The sequence below is a fragment of the Salvelinus fontinalis genome, chromosome 7 (assembly GCF_029448725.1).
Source record: "Salvelinus fontinalis isolate EN_2023a chromosome 7, ASM2944872v1, whole genome shotgun sequence".
Classification (NCBI taxonomy): domain Eukaryota; kingdom Metazoa; phylum Chordata; class Actinopteri; order Salmoniformes; family Salmonidae; genus Salvelinus; species Salvelinus fontinalis.
This window is the reverse complement of record NC_074671.1, coordinates 47,059,657-47,076,382: the sequence shown is the minus strand read 5'-3', so window position 1 is coordinate 47,076,382 and position 16,726 is coordinate 47,059,657.

Here is a 16,726-nt window from a genome sequence, read left to right as displayed (position 1 = left end):
TTAAGCCTGGGCCCATAACTGTACTCGGAGCTGCCAAAATAACATTATTAAAAAGTTAGAATTTTAGAGAACACTCCTCTCTCTCACTCTCTCTCTCTCTCTCTCTCTCTCTCTCTCTCTCTCTCTCTCTCTCTCTCTCTCTCTCTCTCTCTCTCTCTCTCTCTCTCTCTCTCTCTTTCTTTCTTTCACTCTCTCTTTTTTCACTTTCTCTCTCACTCAACCACTTAAGGATCATTGCTTGATGTCACCAATCGATAAAGATGAAGAGATCCCAAACTTTCTATGTGTGAGAACGTATCTTTTTTACATTTTATTTTGCACAAGGAATGACTTTTCTATCTCTTTCATCTGTCATAAGGAACCACAGTTGGAAATTGTTCTGTTCTTTTTAACTGCTGTGTGCTCTTCTGGAAAATGCATCTAATATGTTTCATCTCTCTCTCTCTCTCTCTCTCTCTCTCTCTCTCTCTCTCTCTCTCTCTCTCTCTCTCTCTCTCTCTCTCTCTCTCTCTCTCTCTCTCTCTCTCTCTCTCTCTCTCTCTAACGTTCCCTCTCACAAGCACATTCTATTTCCGTTTCTGTCACACAGCTGGTCAACAGGAATAAAACCTGAGAAAATGCCTTACATACAGTACAATGTAAATGTAAATAAACACTGTATAGCCTCAAATATGGTTAAAACTATAATTTTTATTTCATGGATGGTCAGTCCTTGTCTCTGTTTATGAATTTGAGAGTGGTTACATTTCTCCAGGACCATCCTTCAGCTTTTTACCAAAACTGAGGTGGGTTGACCGCTTTGTTGTTGTTTCAATTAAGGATTGTAGCTTGAACAGTTTGAAAACAAATCGTATTTTGTGATATGCAGGAATCACCTCTATCTGAATGTTTATCCTAAAGATGTTTGATTTCTGCATATGGCTCACTCCACAGGGACCACAGCACTTACAGAACATGTGTGAGAGAAAGAGAGAGACAATATTTGGACTGATCACCAAGGACTGATCACCCCAAATTCACAAAAATTGAGTCAAATTTGATCCCAATAACTACCATGGGATATGCGTCAACAGCAGGAAAAATCCTCTGCATTATCATTAACAGCAGACTCGTATATTTCCTCAGAGAAAACAATGTACTGAGCAAATGTCAAATTGCCGTACAACAGACGACGTATTCACCCTGCTCACCCTAATTTACAAAATAACTAATCAAAACAAAAGCTTTTGACTGAATTTGACGTCAGGGTCTGCTATACAAATTGATGGAAAGTGGTGTCTGGGAAAAACCTACGACATTATAAAATCCATGTAAACAAACAAAAAGTGTGTGGTTAAAATTGGCAAAAAGCACACATTTCTTTCCACAGGGTCGTGGGGTGAGACAGGGATGCAGCTTAAGCCCCACCCTCTTCAACATATATATATCAACGAACTGGTGAGGGCACTAGAACAGTCTGCAGCACCCGGCCTCACCCTACTAAAATCTGAAGTCAAATGTCTACTGTTTGCTGATGATCTGGTCGATTTGTTTTAGGTATTTGTACTTTACTTTACTATTTATATTTTTGCCTACTTTTACTTCACTGCATTCCTTAAGAAAATATTGTACTTTTTACTCCATACATTTTCCTTGACACCCAAAAGTACTCATTACATTTTGAATGCTTAGCATGACAATTCAAGCACGTATCAACAGAACATCCCTGGTCAACCCTACTGCCTCTGATCTGGCAGACTCATTAAACACACATGCTTTGTTTGTAAATGATGTCTGAATGTTGGAGTGTGCCTCTGGCTATCCGTACATTTTAAAAAGAAAAAAATGGTGCAGTCTGGTTTGCTTAAGATAAGGAATTAGAAATTATTTATATTTTAGTAATTACATTTTCTTTTGATACTTAAGTATATTTTAAACTTTCAATCAAGTAGAATTATACAAGTATAATTGATTACTTTTACTTTTACTTGAGTCATTTTCTATTAATGTATCTTTACTTTTACTCAAGTATCACAATTGGGTACTTTTCCCACCACTGCCTAGATCTTCAGCACAGATTCTGTCAGACATCAAGAATTCACAAAAAGGGACAAACAACAAATTGAGACTGCATGCAGAATTCTTGAAAAATATTCTCCGTGTACAACGTAAAACACAAAATATTGCATGCAGAGCAGAATTAGGCCGATACCCGCCAAGGATCAAAATCCAGGAAAGAGACGTTAAATTCTCCAACCACCTATAAGGAAGCAATTCCCAAACCTTCTATAACAAAGCCATCACCTACAGAGTGATGAACCTGGAAAATAGTCCCCGAAGCAAGCTTGTCCTGGGGCTCTGTTCACAAACACAAACAGACACCACAGAGCCCCAGGACAGCAATTCAGTTAGACCCAACCAAATCATGAGAAAACAAAAAAGATAACTACTTGATACATTGTAAAGAATAAAAAAACAGAGCAAACTAGAATGCTATTTGGCCCTAAACAGAGAGTACACAGTGGCAAAATACCTGACCACAGTGACTGACCCAAACTTAAGGAAAGCTTTGACTATGTAAAGACTCAGTGAGCGTAGCCTTGCTATTAAGAAGGCTGCCGTAGGCAGACCTGGCTCTCAAGAGAAGACACGCTACTGTATGTGCACACTGCCCACAAAATTAGGTGTAAACTGAGCTGCACTTCCTAACCTCCTGCCAAATGTATGACAATATTAGAGACACATATTTCCCTCAGATTACACAGATCCACAAAGAATTCGAAAACATACACAATTTGGATGAACTCCCATATCTATTGGGTGAAATACCACAGTGTGCCATCACAGCAGCGCAATCTGTGACCTGTTGCCACGAGAAAAGGGCAACCAGTGAAGAACAATCACCATTTTAAGTACAACCCATATTTATGTTGATTTATTTTCCCTTTAACAATCTTCCACATAATATGACTTTTGTAATGTATTCATTCTTTTGGAATTTTTGTGTGTGTAAATGTTTAATGTTAATTTTGATTGTTTATTTCACTTCTGTTTATTATCTAGTTCACTTGCAATGTTAATGTTTCCCATGCCAATAAAGCCCTTGTCACGTTCCTGACCTTATTTCCTTTGTTTAGCCTTGTTTAGTTGGTCAGGACGTGAGCTGGGTGGGCATTCTATGTTATATGTGTCTATGTTGGGTTCATTTCATTAGCCTGATATGGTTCTCAATCAGGGGCAGGTGTTTTACGTTTCCTCTAATTGAGAACCATATTAAGGTATGCTGTTCTCACTGTTTGTTTGTGGGTGATTGTTGCTGTGTCTGTGTTTGTTCACCACATGGTACGGTTTCGTTTCGTTCGTTCGTTTGTTTCTTCCTGTTCGTGCGTTCATTTTTATATGTTCTCAAGTCCAGGTCTGTTCACGTCGTTTATTGTTTTGTAGTTTGTTTAAGTAATATAATGTTTACATACCCTACATTACCCATCTCATATGTATATACTGTACTCTATATCATCTACTGCATCTTGCCATCTTTATGTAATACATGTACCACTAGCCACTTTAAACTATGCCACTTTATGTTTGCATACCCTACAGTACTCATCTCATATGTATATACCGTACTCTATACCATCTACTGCATCTTGCCTATGCCGTTCTGTACCACCACTCATTCATATATCTTTATGTACATATTCTTTATCCCTTTACACTTGTGTGTGTATAAGGTAGTAGTTGTGGAATTGTTAGGTTAGATTACTTGTTGGTTATTACTGCATTGTCGGAACTAGAAGCACAAGCATTTCGCTACACTCGCATTAACATCTGCTAACCATGTGTATGTGACTAATAAAATTTGATTTGATTTGATTTAAGTGTTTTTTCGTCTTCGTTATTATTATTAAAATAAGTATGTATTCAAACCACGCTGCATTTTGGTCCGATCCTTGCTCCTCCTCAGATGAGGAGGAAGACGAGCGTTACAGCCCTTCAATTTAATTGAAATTGAAGTTGAAATTGAATTGAGAGAGAAAGAAAGAAAGAAAGAAAGAAAGAAAGAAAGAAAGAACAAAAGAAAGAACAAAAGAAAGAAAGAACGGGGGTCACAACAACCTGAAACACTTGGGCCAAGTTGGGTGGCAATTTTCTTTGTAGACTTTCTGAGTGGGTGAGAGAAAAAGGAAACACAACTAAACATAGCCACTCTGGCCGCTCTCTCCCCAACACTGTGGCACATGCTGAGATCACAAGGAACAGGCGACGTGTCAATAAACAAGGATGAAGACAGGGTCATGGTGACCACACATGGTGGAGCGGTCAAGGTTGTCCCACGCAGGTCTGGTCGGGACGGTCGGGAATCCACTCCTTTCGGAACGTAACCTGCAGAGAGACTGCTGTTTCAGCTGGGTCCACATGTCCAGAATTGTCCAGAAATACACAGCCCCATACTGACCACTCTGATAACAGAGACTCCATCACATGATCCCATGCTGGTGGTCTCATCTCAGGACACACTATGCCTCTTCTTTTAGAAAGGTTGCATTGTGTAGGTGACATTACGTACACTTTTAGCAATCCATCCAAATACAGTGTAAAAACATCTCTACCTGAGTTACCGTATTACAATAGTGAAGAAAAGATATCTGACAAGGCCTCGATGGAGAATGGTCTCAGGCAAGTTGTAAAGCTGAATGAAAAGACAGTGGGAGTGAGCCTATAAAGAAACCAAGATCAGCCAAGATTAGCCAGGATACTAAATATAGTTGAATTTAATGAGACATAATGAGGAGAGGATGTTCCCCCAAAGTGAATGCGAGGCGTTCATTCAACACAAGGACGCTTCGTGTTCGTTACAGTTTTCTCATGTGAAAGTTTTAATAAACTGCCTATGGCAGAGACGGTAGAACCCGCCAAAATACTTTGTGTTAAGAATCTGGCAATATGTCCAAAAAAGGGAAAGTGTCCAAAAAAAAGCTTTGCTTTTAGTGTATTTACCTCCAGCCTTCTTAGGACGTGCTATTTCGATTTTCAGTGATATGGATTTTTTTAGCAGATCATTTCCATTTTCTCCTGCTAAAGCACAGAGGGAGTGATTCAAGATGTTCTATCAATTCCTAGACGTTCTATTTTATTAAAAACGATTTGTAGCACACAGTAAAAAGGTGTGACTGACAAGAGAGAGGCTTGTTGTGTTGTACGTTATCTCGTGGTTGAGAATACAGGCGGGAGCCATGTCTAACTGGCTCCACGATCTACCCACATCCACTGTTGTTACCTCCTTGCCACATCATTAAGCGGCGGGAAATGTTCAAACGTTATTTCACATTTCACACAAAATGCTTCTTTTTTTGTTGCTACTTAAAAAAAAAAAAATGCTGTTATGGGGATACAGCATTAACATGTCACTCCATCGGTCGAGGCCCTCTTTAAGGAGAAGGGAAGTGAATAACCTTTAAGAACTGCAATGACTTCGATAATGAACTCCGCTTTCCTAACAGCCTGTCACCGGCCTGTCACCAGGTTTTTACAAGCATCAGCTCCTCTGGAACGACGAGGAAGGACGGAAGGAAGAAAGGAGGAGGGATGAGGGGAAAAAAGTGCCCTTCAAACCAGAGGTGCACGGTGGAATCTCTGGCTCTTAACACATTTCATCAGATTCGTTCCGTTTGTGAAATATTCAACCAGAAAATGAATTGATTAGCAGGTTGGGTAGATTGAGAGGAAAGGGCGGTAAAGGGTGGTGGAGGTGGTGGTGTCGTGGCGTATCGCCTATTGGGACGATGTGTCAAAACACCATATATCCATCTGATTTAAACGATGTAACACTTAGATTCGTTGTAGAGGGAGAATATGAACCTAGAAACTATTTGAGGTCACACAGCAAGTAGAGAGTGATACAGTAGTGGTGTCAATAACAGGCAAGAATGACAGGAAGTGGAGTTGTTATGCTGAATGTTAGAAACAAGATTTTACTCAGAAAGTGAAACTATCACTTAAAGTAAAAAAAAAAAAAGTTAAGTAAACTATCACTAAATGTGGTCTGCTGGGACCACCCATGTGGAAATGTATGCACGCACTACTGTTGGACGCTTTGGATAAAAGCGTCTGCCAAATGCCAGATATACTCTGTGTCACCATAAAAGGTCTGAGTCTCACTGCTAAATAGGCTTAACTTCCAGTTTATTATTGATAGATCAAAGTTGCGTGAGAACAATTGCCAATAGGCAAGCTGTGTGTGACCTGGGTCCCTGTGTGACTTTCTTTCTTTCTTTTAGTGCATTCTGTTGCGAAATGTCAAAGAATGTATGACCATCGTCCTCCCAGGAGTGACAAATACATGTTGCTGTTAAGAACAAACATCTGGTCTCCCCATCTTGAGAAATGGTTATTATGCGGTTTCTGAGTTCCATTTTTATTTCAACATTGTTTAAAAGCCCAGGTTTTAGAGCACTGTTTCAAACTATGCCCCACTGTCTTGAACCCTCTCTTCAGAAGAGTACATTCGTTAAATGTGTGCTGGGGAAATATCTCCTTTGAATCATCAGAAGACATTATTTTATCTAAAGAGCCCTTTTGAAGGAGGGATACACTCGTCTCATTCTACAGCTGTGATATGGTTCAGCTGACAGAGACATCATTCAAATAGTGAAGTAGCATTACCTGTGTGTGTGTGTGTGTGTGTGTGTGTGTGTGTGTGTGTGTGTGTGTGTGTGTGTGTGTGTGTGTGTGTGTGTGTGTGTGTGTGTGTGTGTGTGTGTGTGTGTGTGTGTGTGTGTGTGTGTGTGTGTGTGTGTGTGTGTGTGTGTGTGTGTGTGTGTGTGTGTGTGTGTGTGTGTGTGTGCACATGTGTGTGTGCATAGAAGTGTGCTTGCATGTGTGTTTGTGTGTGTGTGAGTGTGTGTGTGCACAAGTGTGCTCACCAGTATGCGTCTGTGTCAGCAAGTTGAGCTGTGTAGACTGTGTATCCGTGTGTGTGCACACTCAACCGCATGCGTCTGTGCCTGTGTTTGAGTGTCAGCGTGCATTCAATAGATTTGTTACACCACACGGCTGTTAGAGAAGAAGACAGCCACACTGATCACTCGTCAAAACGCTTCTGGCTGCAGGTAGAGCATGTAAAAGGTTTTTGCTTTGAGAGTACCTGTCAGCTCCGCACAGCACACAACATCAAGAGCCTTGCTTTCTGTCACTCCACTCTCTATCCCTCTCTTCTTTACCGAATGATCCAAAAGATCCAGATATTATGCCATCTGTAAAGGCAACATCAAATGAAAACACATCTCACCAAAGCTCAAGCGGTTAAGATTGGCACATTAAACAGGCACAGGAAAAAAACTATTAAAAAGGCCTGCCAACCTGCTCCATGGAATCAACAAATATGTATTCAAACGCCTGATATTAGCTCCATATGAAATGACAAATTCTAATTTGTTTTAATTCATATTATTTCATAGCATACCTTATTGGAGCTTTGTTACCATTGCTCTTTCTTAGAAGACAAACGTGGTGGGTAAGCTTATCATTCCCCCCAGCCCAGTCAGCTATCAACAGCATCTTGGCATTGTATTTCAATACCTTGAGAATAAAAAAAAAAAGAGGTAGTAGTTTTAATTGCAAAGTTAATTAGAACCATTAAAAACCATTCAAATTACAAATGCTATTAATAAAACGTATTTGCATTTCATTTGGCTATTTTATTTTATTTAATGTGTATTTTGCCATATTATGGAGGAATTTCAAAGCCTGGGACAGAATACAGAAGGGTAAAAGGTAAGCTACAGCACGTACTGTATGTATTGTAGAGTGTATGTTGGATCACTCCATAGTGCTTGAATCGAATCTTGATTAATGAGCCGTCTAGTGAGGTGACACTGACAGATATGTTAGTAGGTTCTCTCCAAAGCACACTGTAGTATATTATTTAAATTGAGCGTTCTCTGTCTGTCGAAGTAATGTTATTAGAGGGACTATACTGAAAGACTTTTGTCATATTCATGGAAAAGTATCAACTCTAAAAATGGCTTAGCAAATACAGACAGACCTACAGTATCTCTGCATGATGTGTGCTGGGCTTTGGGTATGAACCTACAATATCAAAAGCAATCCAGGCATAGAGAATAGACCAAAAAATGGCATTTTACCTTCTATATTTCTCAGAAATGCATGATTTTCTTTTCATTTCTTCCCACATTATTTTGGGAATGTTACCCAACTGCTCCACGTTTGCATGGACAAAGGAACGGAACGAAAAACAAGAATGAAAACATTAGTGTCTCTCTGACGTGTTAATGTTTTCAGAGCCGCTGACTGTAACATGCAAAGAGTTGCTAGTTAGATAATAATTACAACAATAATACAGACTGACCTCGCAGGCTACACTGCCCTCCGGCTCTGGATAGTCTAATACACACTGGTGTCTCTGTAACTACACCCACCGAGGTGACATCTACTGTACAGTCTACAAGCTAGAAAACACGCACACAGACACACACACACACACACACACACACACACACACACACACACACACACACACACACACACACACACACACACACACACACACACACACACACACACACACACACACACACACACACACACACACACACACACACATATCTGCATTGCCAAGCTGAATAGATAAGTAAGGGCTGCAACTGAGACATCACCTTACATCAAGGAAGGGAGGAGAGAAAAGTGGTTCCTCCTAAAGACAATCATTGAAAGTGGCCCTGGACAAATATAGAACAGAACTGGCCTGCCTACTGTCGTTTGCCTCTGCTATCGGCCTATGAGATCAGTACGTACCCACAGATGTGAGTAAGGTGGCAGAAACAGTCACAGTGTCGGAGAACAATACACTGACCGGTTAGGATCGTGCTGGCCTGGCCTTTTCATGGTCACTCAGGCACGATGGGAGATATCCCAATATGATCCCCAATGTTCTCTGATTGGCTGTCACAAACACACAATAGGATTCCAGGAAAAAGGAGGACCTGAAAGGACAGTGAATTTACATCATGCGATGTTTAGGAGATTTGACCATGAGGGTGGTTCTGGACTTGGAAAATGTAAATACAGCTAAGATATGCCGGCGCCACTAAAGGCTTCAATGGAATGGGATACGCATCCGGGTAAAGTCATTCCAAAAAAATGTAAGGTGATGGCATCTCCGAAAATGTCTAAGCTAACATATGGAATTGTTTTAAGATCGTCATACCAAGGATCATTTAGCTGTTTAATTTCGAATTTTAAGACACCTTAAGTTAAGGTATCAAAATAATTATTAGATGAACATTTAATTCGGCATTACAATAACATATCCACTACATGGAACAACAGAGTCTCCCAATTTTTTTTAAGGAGGTTTGTTTTTAAGTGTCTGTCCTATATCTGAGAGACATAAGAAATATCAGGAAACGGAAATTCGGAAAAGTATTTAGACCCCTTGACTTTTCCCACATTTTGTTACGTTAGAGACTTATTCTAAAATGTATTAAAATAAAATTCCCTCATCAATGTACACACAATACACCAAAGCTGAAATATTACATTTATGTAAGTATTCAGACCCTTTACTCAATGCTTTGTTAAAGCAGAGATTACAGCCTCGAGTCTCCTTGGGTATGACAAGTTTACAAGTTTGTCACACCTGTATTTGGGGAGTTTCTCCCATTCTTCACTACAGATCCTCTCAAGCTCTGTCAGGTTGGATGGGGAGCGTTGCTGCACAGCTATTTTCAGGTCTCTCCAGAGATGTTTGATTGGGTTCAAGTCTGGACTCTGGCTGGGCCACTCAAGAACATTCAGAGACACTGTCCCGAAGCCACTCCTGCGTTGTCTTGGCTGTCTCCTTATGGTTGTTGTCCTGTTGGAAGGTGAACCTTTGCCCCTCTCTGAGGTACTGAGCGTTCTGGAGCAGGTTTTCAGTCAAGGATCTCGCTGTACTTTGCTCTGTTCATCTTTTCCTCAACCCTGACTAGTCTACCAGTCCCTGCTGCTGAAAATCATCCCCACAGCATGATGCTGCCACCAGCATGCTTCACAGTAGAGATGGTACCAGGTTTCCTCCAGATGGGACGCTTGGCATTCAGGACAAACAGTTCAATCTTGGTTACATCAGACCAGAGACTCTGGTTTCTCATGGTCTGTGAGCACTATGGGACTCCAAACCACGGCCGGATGTGATACAGCCTGGATTCGAACCAGGGTGTCTGTAGTGACGCCTCAAGCACTGAGATAAAGTGCCTTAGACTGCTGCACCACTCGGGAGGCCTTAGTACGCTTCCCCAGATCTCTGCCTCGACACAATCCTGTCTATGAGCTCTACAGACAATTCCTTCAACCTCATGCCTTAGTTTTTGCTCTGACATGCACTGTCAACTGTGGGACCTTATATAGACAGGTGTGTGCCTTTCCAAATCGTGTCCGATCAATTGAAATTACCACAGGTGGACTCCAATAAAGGTGTAGAAACATCTCAAGGATGACTAATTTAAATGGATGCACCTGATGTCAAATTTGAGTCTCATAGCAAAGGGTCTGAATACGTATGTTAATTTATGTTTTTTTGTTGTGTTTTTTTTATTCATTTACAAACCTTTCTAAAAACCTATTTTTTCTTTGTCATTATGGGGTATTGTGTGTAGATTTGATGAGTAAGAAAATGTATTTAATTCATTTTAGAATAAGGCTGTAACGTACACAATTGTCCAAAAAGTCAAGGTGACTGAATAATTTCCGAAGGCACCGTATTTATCCCCTTATTTTAGGCACTAAACTATCTCCATATATACTTCCATAATTTTTTTAAACTGGTATCGGGACCTTCAGACAAGTCTTGTGGGCCAAACGGAGAACACCCTCATGTTCATGAGAGTCTCAGCTTTTAATATAGGGGTCATAATAGGTTATAGGCCAAACCGTACCGAAGCTACAGACGTTTTTTGTGAGAAGACCGATTTTCGGGATGTCTCATGGTCTGACAAACACTGCTCTAGCTCTGCTACCTTTCACTGCAGATGTGGAAGGGCGATATTGGCGGATGTGGTGATTGAAACATGGCAAAAAAACTAACATTCAGTTGAAGTCGGAAGTTTACATACACCTTAGCCAAATACATTTAAACTCAGTTTTTCACAATTCCTGACATTTAATCCTAGTAAAAATTCCCTCTTAGGTCGGTTAGGATCACCACTTTATTTTAAGAATGTGAAATGTCAGAATAATAGTAGAGAGAATGATTTATTTCAGCTTTTTATTTATTTCATCTCATTCCCAGGGAGTCAGAAGTTTACATACACTCAATTAGTATTTGGTAGCATTGCTACTAAATTGTTTAACTTGGGTCAAACGTTTCGGGTAGCCTTCCACAAGCTTCCCACAATAAGTTGGGTGAATTTTGGACCATTCCTCCTGACAGAGCTAGTGTAACTGAGTCAGGTTTGTAGGCCTCCTTGCTCGCACACGCTTTTTCAGTTCTGCCCACAAATGTTCTATGGGATTGAGGTCAGGGCTTTGTGATGGCCACTCCAATACCTTGACCTTGTTGTAATTAAGCTATTTTGCCATAACTTTGGAAGTATGCTTGGGGTCATTGTCCATTTGGAAGACCCATTTGCGACCAAGCTTTAACTTCCTGACTGATGTCTTGAGATGTTGCTTCAATAAATCCACATCATTTTCCTCCCTCATGATGCCATCTATTTTGTGAAGTGCACCAGACCCTCCTGCAGCAAAGCACCCCCACAACATGATGCTGCCACCCCTGTACTTCACAGTTTGGATGGTGTTCTTTCGGCTTGCAAGCCTCCCCCTTTTTCCCCCAAACGTAACGATGGTCATTATGGCCAAACAGTTCTATTTTTGTTTTATCAGACCAGAGGACATTTCTCCAAAAAGTACGATCTTTGTCCCCATCTGCAGTTGCAAACCATAGTCTGGCTTTTTTATGGCGGTTTTGGAGTAGAGGCTTCTTCCTTGCTGAGCGACCTTTCAGGTTATGTCGATATAGGATTGTTTTACTGTGGATATAGATACTTTTGTACCTGTTTCCTCCAGCATCTTCACAAGATCCTTTGCTGTTGTTCTGCGATTGATTCGCACTTTTCGCACCAAAGTACGTTCATCTCTAGGAGACAGAACCCTTCTCCTTCCTGGGCGGTATGACGGCTGCGTGGTTCCATGGTGTTTATACTTGCGTACTATTGTTTGTACAGATGAACATGGTACCTTCAGGCATTTGGAAATTGCTCCTAAGGATGACCCAGAATTGTGGAGGTCTACAATTTTTTTTCTGAGGTCTTGGCTGATTTCTTTTGATTTTCCCATGTCAAGCAAAGAGGCACTGAGTTTGAAGGTAGGCCTTGAAATACATCCACAGGTACACCTCCAATTGACTCAAATGTTATCAATAAGCCTATCAGAAGCTTCTAAAGCCATGACATCATTTTCTGGAATTTTCCAAGCTGTTTAAAGGCACAGTCAACTTATTGTATGTAAACTTCTGACCCACTGGAATTGTGATACAGTTCATTTTAAGTGAAATAATCTGTCTGTTAACGTTGGAAAAATGACTTGTGTCATGCACAAAGTAGATGTCCTAACCGACTTGCCAAAACTACAGTTTGTTAACAAGACATTTGTGGAGTGGTTGAAAAACGAGTTTTAATGACTCCAACCTAACACGGAACCCAAACTGGCTGTGCGCTTGCGTCATCGTGCACCATTGTGCGTGAATGTATTGTGTACACCCACACCAAACGCAATCACTTTACGCAGGTTAAAATATCAAAGCAAACTCTGAGCCAATTATATTAATTTGGAGACAGGTCAAAAAGCATTAAACAGTTATGGCAATTTAGCTAGCTAGCTTGCACTTTCTAGCTAATTTGTACTATTTAGCTAGCTTGCTATTGCTAGCAAATTTTTCCTGGGATATAAACATTGAGTTGTTATTTTACCTGAAATGCACAAGGTCCTCTACTCTGCCAATAAATCCACACATAAAACGGTCAACTGAATCGTTTCTAGTCATCTCTCCTCCTTCCAGGCTTTTTCTTCTCTTGACTTTATAGTGCGATTAGCAACTTTCATAAATTAGGTGCATTACCGCCACCAACCTCATTCGTCTTTCAGTCACCCACGTGGGTATAACCAATTAGGAGATGGCACGTGGGTACCTGCTTCTATAAACCAATGGGGAGATGGGAGAGGCAGGACTAGCAGCGCGATCTGCGTCACAAATAGAACTGACTTCTATTTAGCCCTTGGCAACGCAGACGCTTGATGACGCGTGCGAGCAGAGTGGATGCAATAATTGAATAATATAGATTTCTAAATTTATTTTGCAACGCATACACTGTCAGTGTATGTAAACTTCCGACTTCAACTGTATTTCTATCTTAAATAGACACGTTTTTTGGGGAATGTTTGTATTATGCTAATTCGATTTCTGCGTGGGCACGACCATCGTAGGCCAAGGGTTAACTGATGACCTGGAATGAAATAAAATACAATTTAAGCACAGGCCATTTTCTCCTCTAGTTCATATTGCTTTTGTAATATTAGCAAAATATCAACACGTGATTGAATGTTTGAAAATGATATATGATCATTAGAGTTATGCATTATTCAATTGATCAGCTTCTCACATAAGCTTTTATCAAAAAGTCAGTGGTTAAAAATATATATCTTTATGATTCTGGGGGTCAATAACCTTGTATCAAGCCATAGAAATGTGAGAAGCATGATGAGTTGGCCTTTTGTGGCGAGAATAAAGACATGTATTTTATCAAGACACGAGGAGCGCGCATGGCGAGGACAACTGGAGCTAACATGATTGGTAGGGCTAAGCATGAATAGTAATTGAAAATGGTGAAAAACATCTCCTATGGCATTTCCATTAAAGTGAGATGAGAAAGATATGGTTAATATAGCAATTATGTAATCCATTTTAGTCCGATTAATATTGTAAGGCAAAATATTGCGGCTGCGCAACATTTCGATGCTGACGCATGGTTCATTTTTATACACTTAGATCCTATAGCATTATTTATTCAAATCGACATGAACATGACATGATCGCTGATAGTACATTTGTTGAAAGTAACGAGCATTACAAAACAGAAACACGGAGATAAGACAGATATTGTGCACTTTTCGCCAGCTGTTACTTCTGTCTAAAAGAGGTGTTACTCCCACCCCGCAGGCAGGTACAAAAGTAACATTATGGGACTTCTGTTCTCTGTCTAATGATACTGAACAACAAAATGAACGCAACATACAACAATTTCAACGATTTTACTGAGTTACAGTTCATAAAAGGAAATCAGTCAATTGAAATGAATTCATTAGGCCCTATTCTATGGATTTCACATGACTGGGCAGGGACGCAGCCAAGGATGGGCCTGGGAATGCATAGACCCACCCAATTGGGAGCCAGGCCAATTAGAATTCGTTTTTGCACACAAAAGGGCTTTATTACATACAGAAATACTCCTCAGTTTCATCAGCTGTCCAGGTGGCTGGTCTCAGACGATCCTGCAGGTGAAGAAGCCGAATGTGGATGTCCTGGGCTGGGCTGGTGTGGTTACACATGGTCTGCGGTTGTGAGGCCAGTTGGACGTACTGAGAAATTCTCTTAAAACAATGTTGGAGGAGGCTTATGGTAGAGAAATTAACGTTAAATTCTCTGGCAGCAACTCTGGTGGACATTCCTGCAGTCAGCATGCCAATCAGTGGAGGCTTCCCAGAGGAGGATGGGCAGGACCATCATCCTCAGTGAATTTCATAAAAATATATATTTTTAAAGATTTCAAAAGTTATCCTTTTTAGATAAAACTATACTAAATATAATCATGTCACCAAATAATTTATTTAAACACACTATTTTGCGAGGAAGGTCTACAGTATCCTCAACAGCACTATGGGTACGCTATACCTATGGTAGCACCATGGTGTAGCCAGAGGAAAGCTACAGTAGTTTCCGTCCTCCTCTGGGTACATTGACTTCAATACAAAACCTAGGAGGCTCATGGTTCTCACACCCTTCCATAGACTTACACAGTCATTATGACAACTTCCATAGGACTTCCTCCAACCTGTCAGAGGTCTTTTCAACATATTGTCCACCCAATCAAAGGGTCAGAGAATGAATCTAGTACTGAAAGCATAAGCTATAACTAGCTACCACTGCAGTGCATACATGTGGTGAGTAGTTGACTCAAAGAGAGAGAAAGACAATATTTGAAAAAAATTTAACAAATTTTTTTTTTCTAAAATGAAGGAAAAGCAAGAGAGACATAGAGAGAGCGAGAGATTGTCACATGTCACTTTCAGCTTCACTTATTTAGCTAAAAAATGCAGCTTCCTAGGTTAGCCTACTCAAACACCCTGCTCAAACAAAGGGATGCTATGTTAACTAGCTGGCTATGACTATCCAACACAACAATTGAACTCTTCCAAGTAAAGGTACGCTTTTACAAATGTTTTTACAAATGTTTTGCCACCGGGGCCCGCCTGTGTAACTGCTTACTGACTGTACACTGTAAAGTTACTGCATGATTGTAGCGGGTTTACTAACGAGTTAGTTATATTAGCTATGTTGAATATGATGTTACTTTAGCAAATATGGTGACAACGATGTAGGCTATGGCTAGCGATTATGATATGGTTTGGCTTGGAAAGGTTTTTTAGCCTGATCATATACAGCTGAAGTGTTTTTAGCACTGAAGTCCACAAGCGAAGGGACAAGGTGAGAGGAGGAGAGTGCATAGATGCAAGAAAGAATACAACATGGCTACTATGAAATTGAACTGTGTTTATGCGTGATCAAGAGTCAAATCAAATCAAATTGTTTTTGTCACATGCGCCGAATACAACAGGTGTAGACCTTACCGTGAAATGCTTACTTACAAGCCTTAACAAACAATGCAGTTCAAGAAATAGAGTTAAGAAATGATTTGCTAAATTATCTAAAGTAAAAAAATAAAAAATAACACAAGAAAATGACATAACAATAATGAGGCTATATACAGGGGGTACCGGTATCGAGTCAATGTGGGGGGTACAGGTTATTCGAGGTAATTTTTTAAGTGCCTATGCATAGATAATAAACAGTGAGTACAAGCAGTGTAAAAACAAAGGGGGGTGTAAATAGTTGGGGTGGCCATTGATTCATTGTTCAGCCGTCTTATGGCTTGTGCGTAGAAGCTGTTAAGGAGCCTTTTGGTTATAGACTTGGCACGCGGTAGCAGAGAGAACAGTCTATGACTTGGGTGACTGGGTGAATGGGGTCTTTGACCATTTTTGGGGCCTTCCTCTGAGTGTATTCATTCTGAAAATTCGGTTGAAAAATGTTACTTAAACTGAAGTTAAAGGAACAAAACGGGGATGAACATACCTGAATTTATAGAAACTCTTCTTTGCAACTGTTGGACTAATGATTACACACTATCTCAGCTAGATGTAGGCTGTGCAAGGTCGTACTGAATGTGTCACTGTCTGTCACCTCAAATTTTTCTCTCAACCTGTGTGCCCCTACGTTGTAAACTTTTTTTCATAGGCTAGGTTATAGCAAGCTCATGATGGGTATCAGGAAAATTTGAGTATCTTGTAGTAGCCTAAACCTATCCATGATATATTGGACTGGGTGAATCGAATATGAATAACAGTCATCCAATATGCTGTAATAGAAATAAGGCCAAGCTAATGAAAAAAAAATCATCCTCCCTTATAGTAA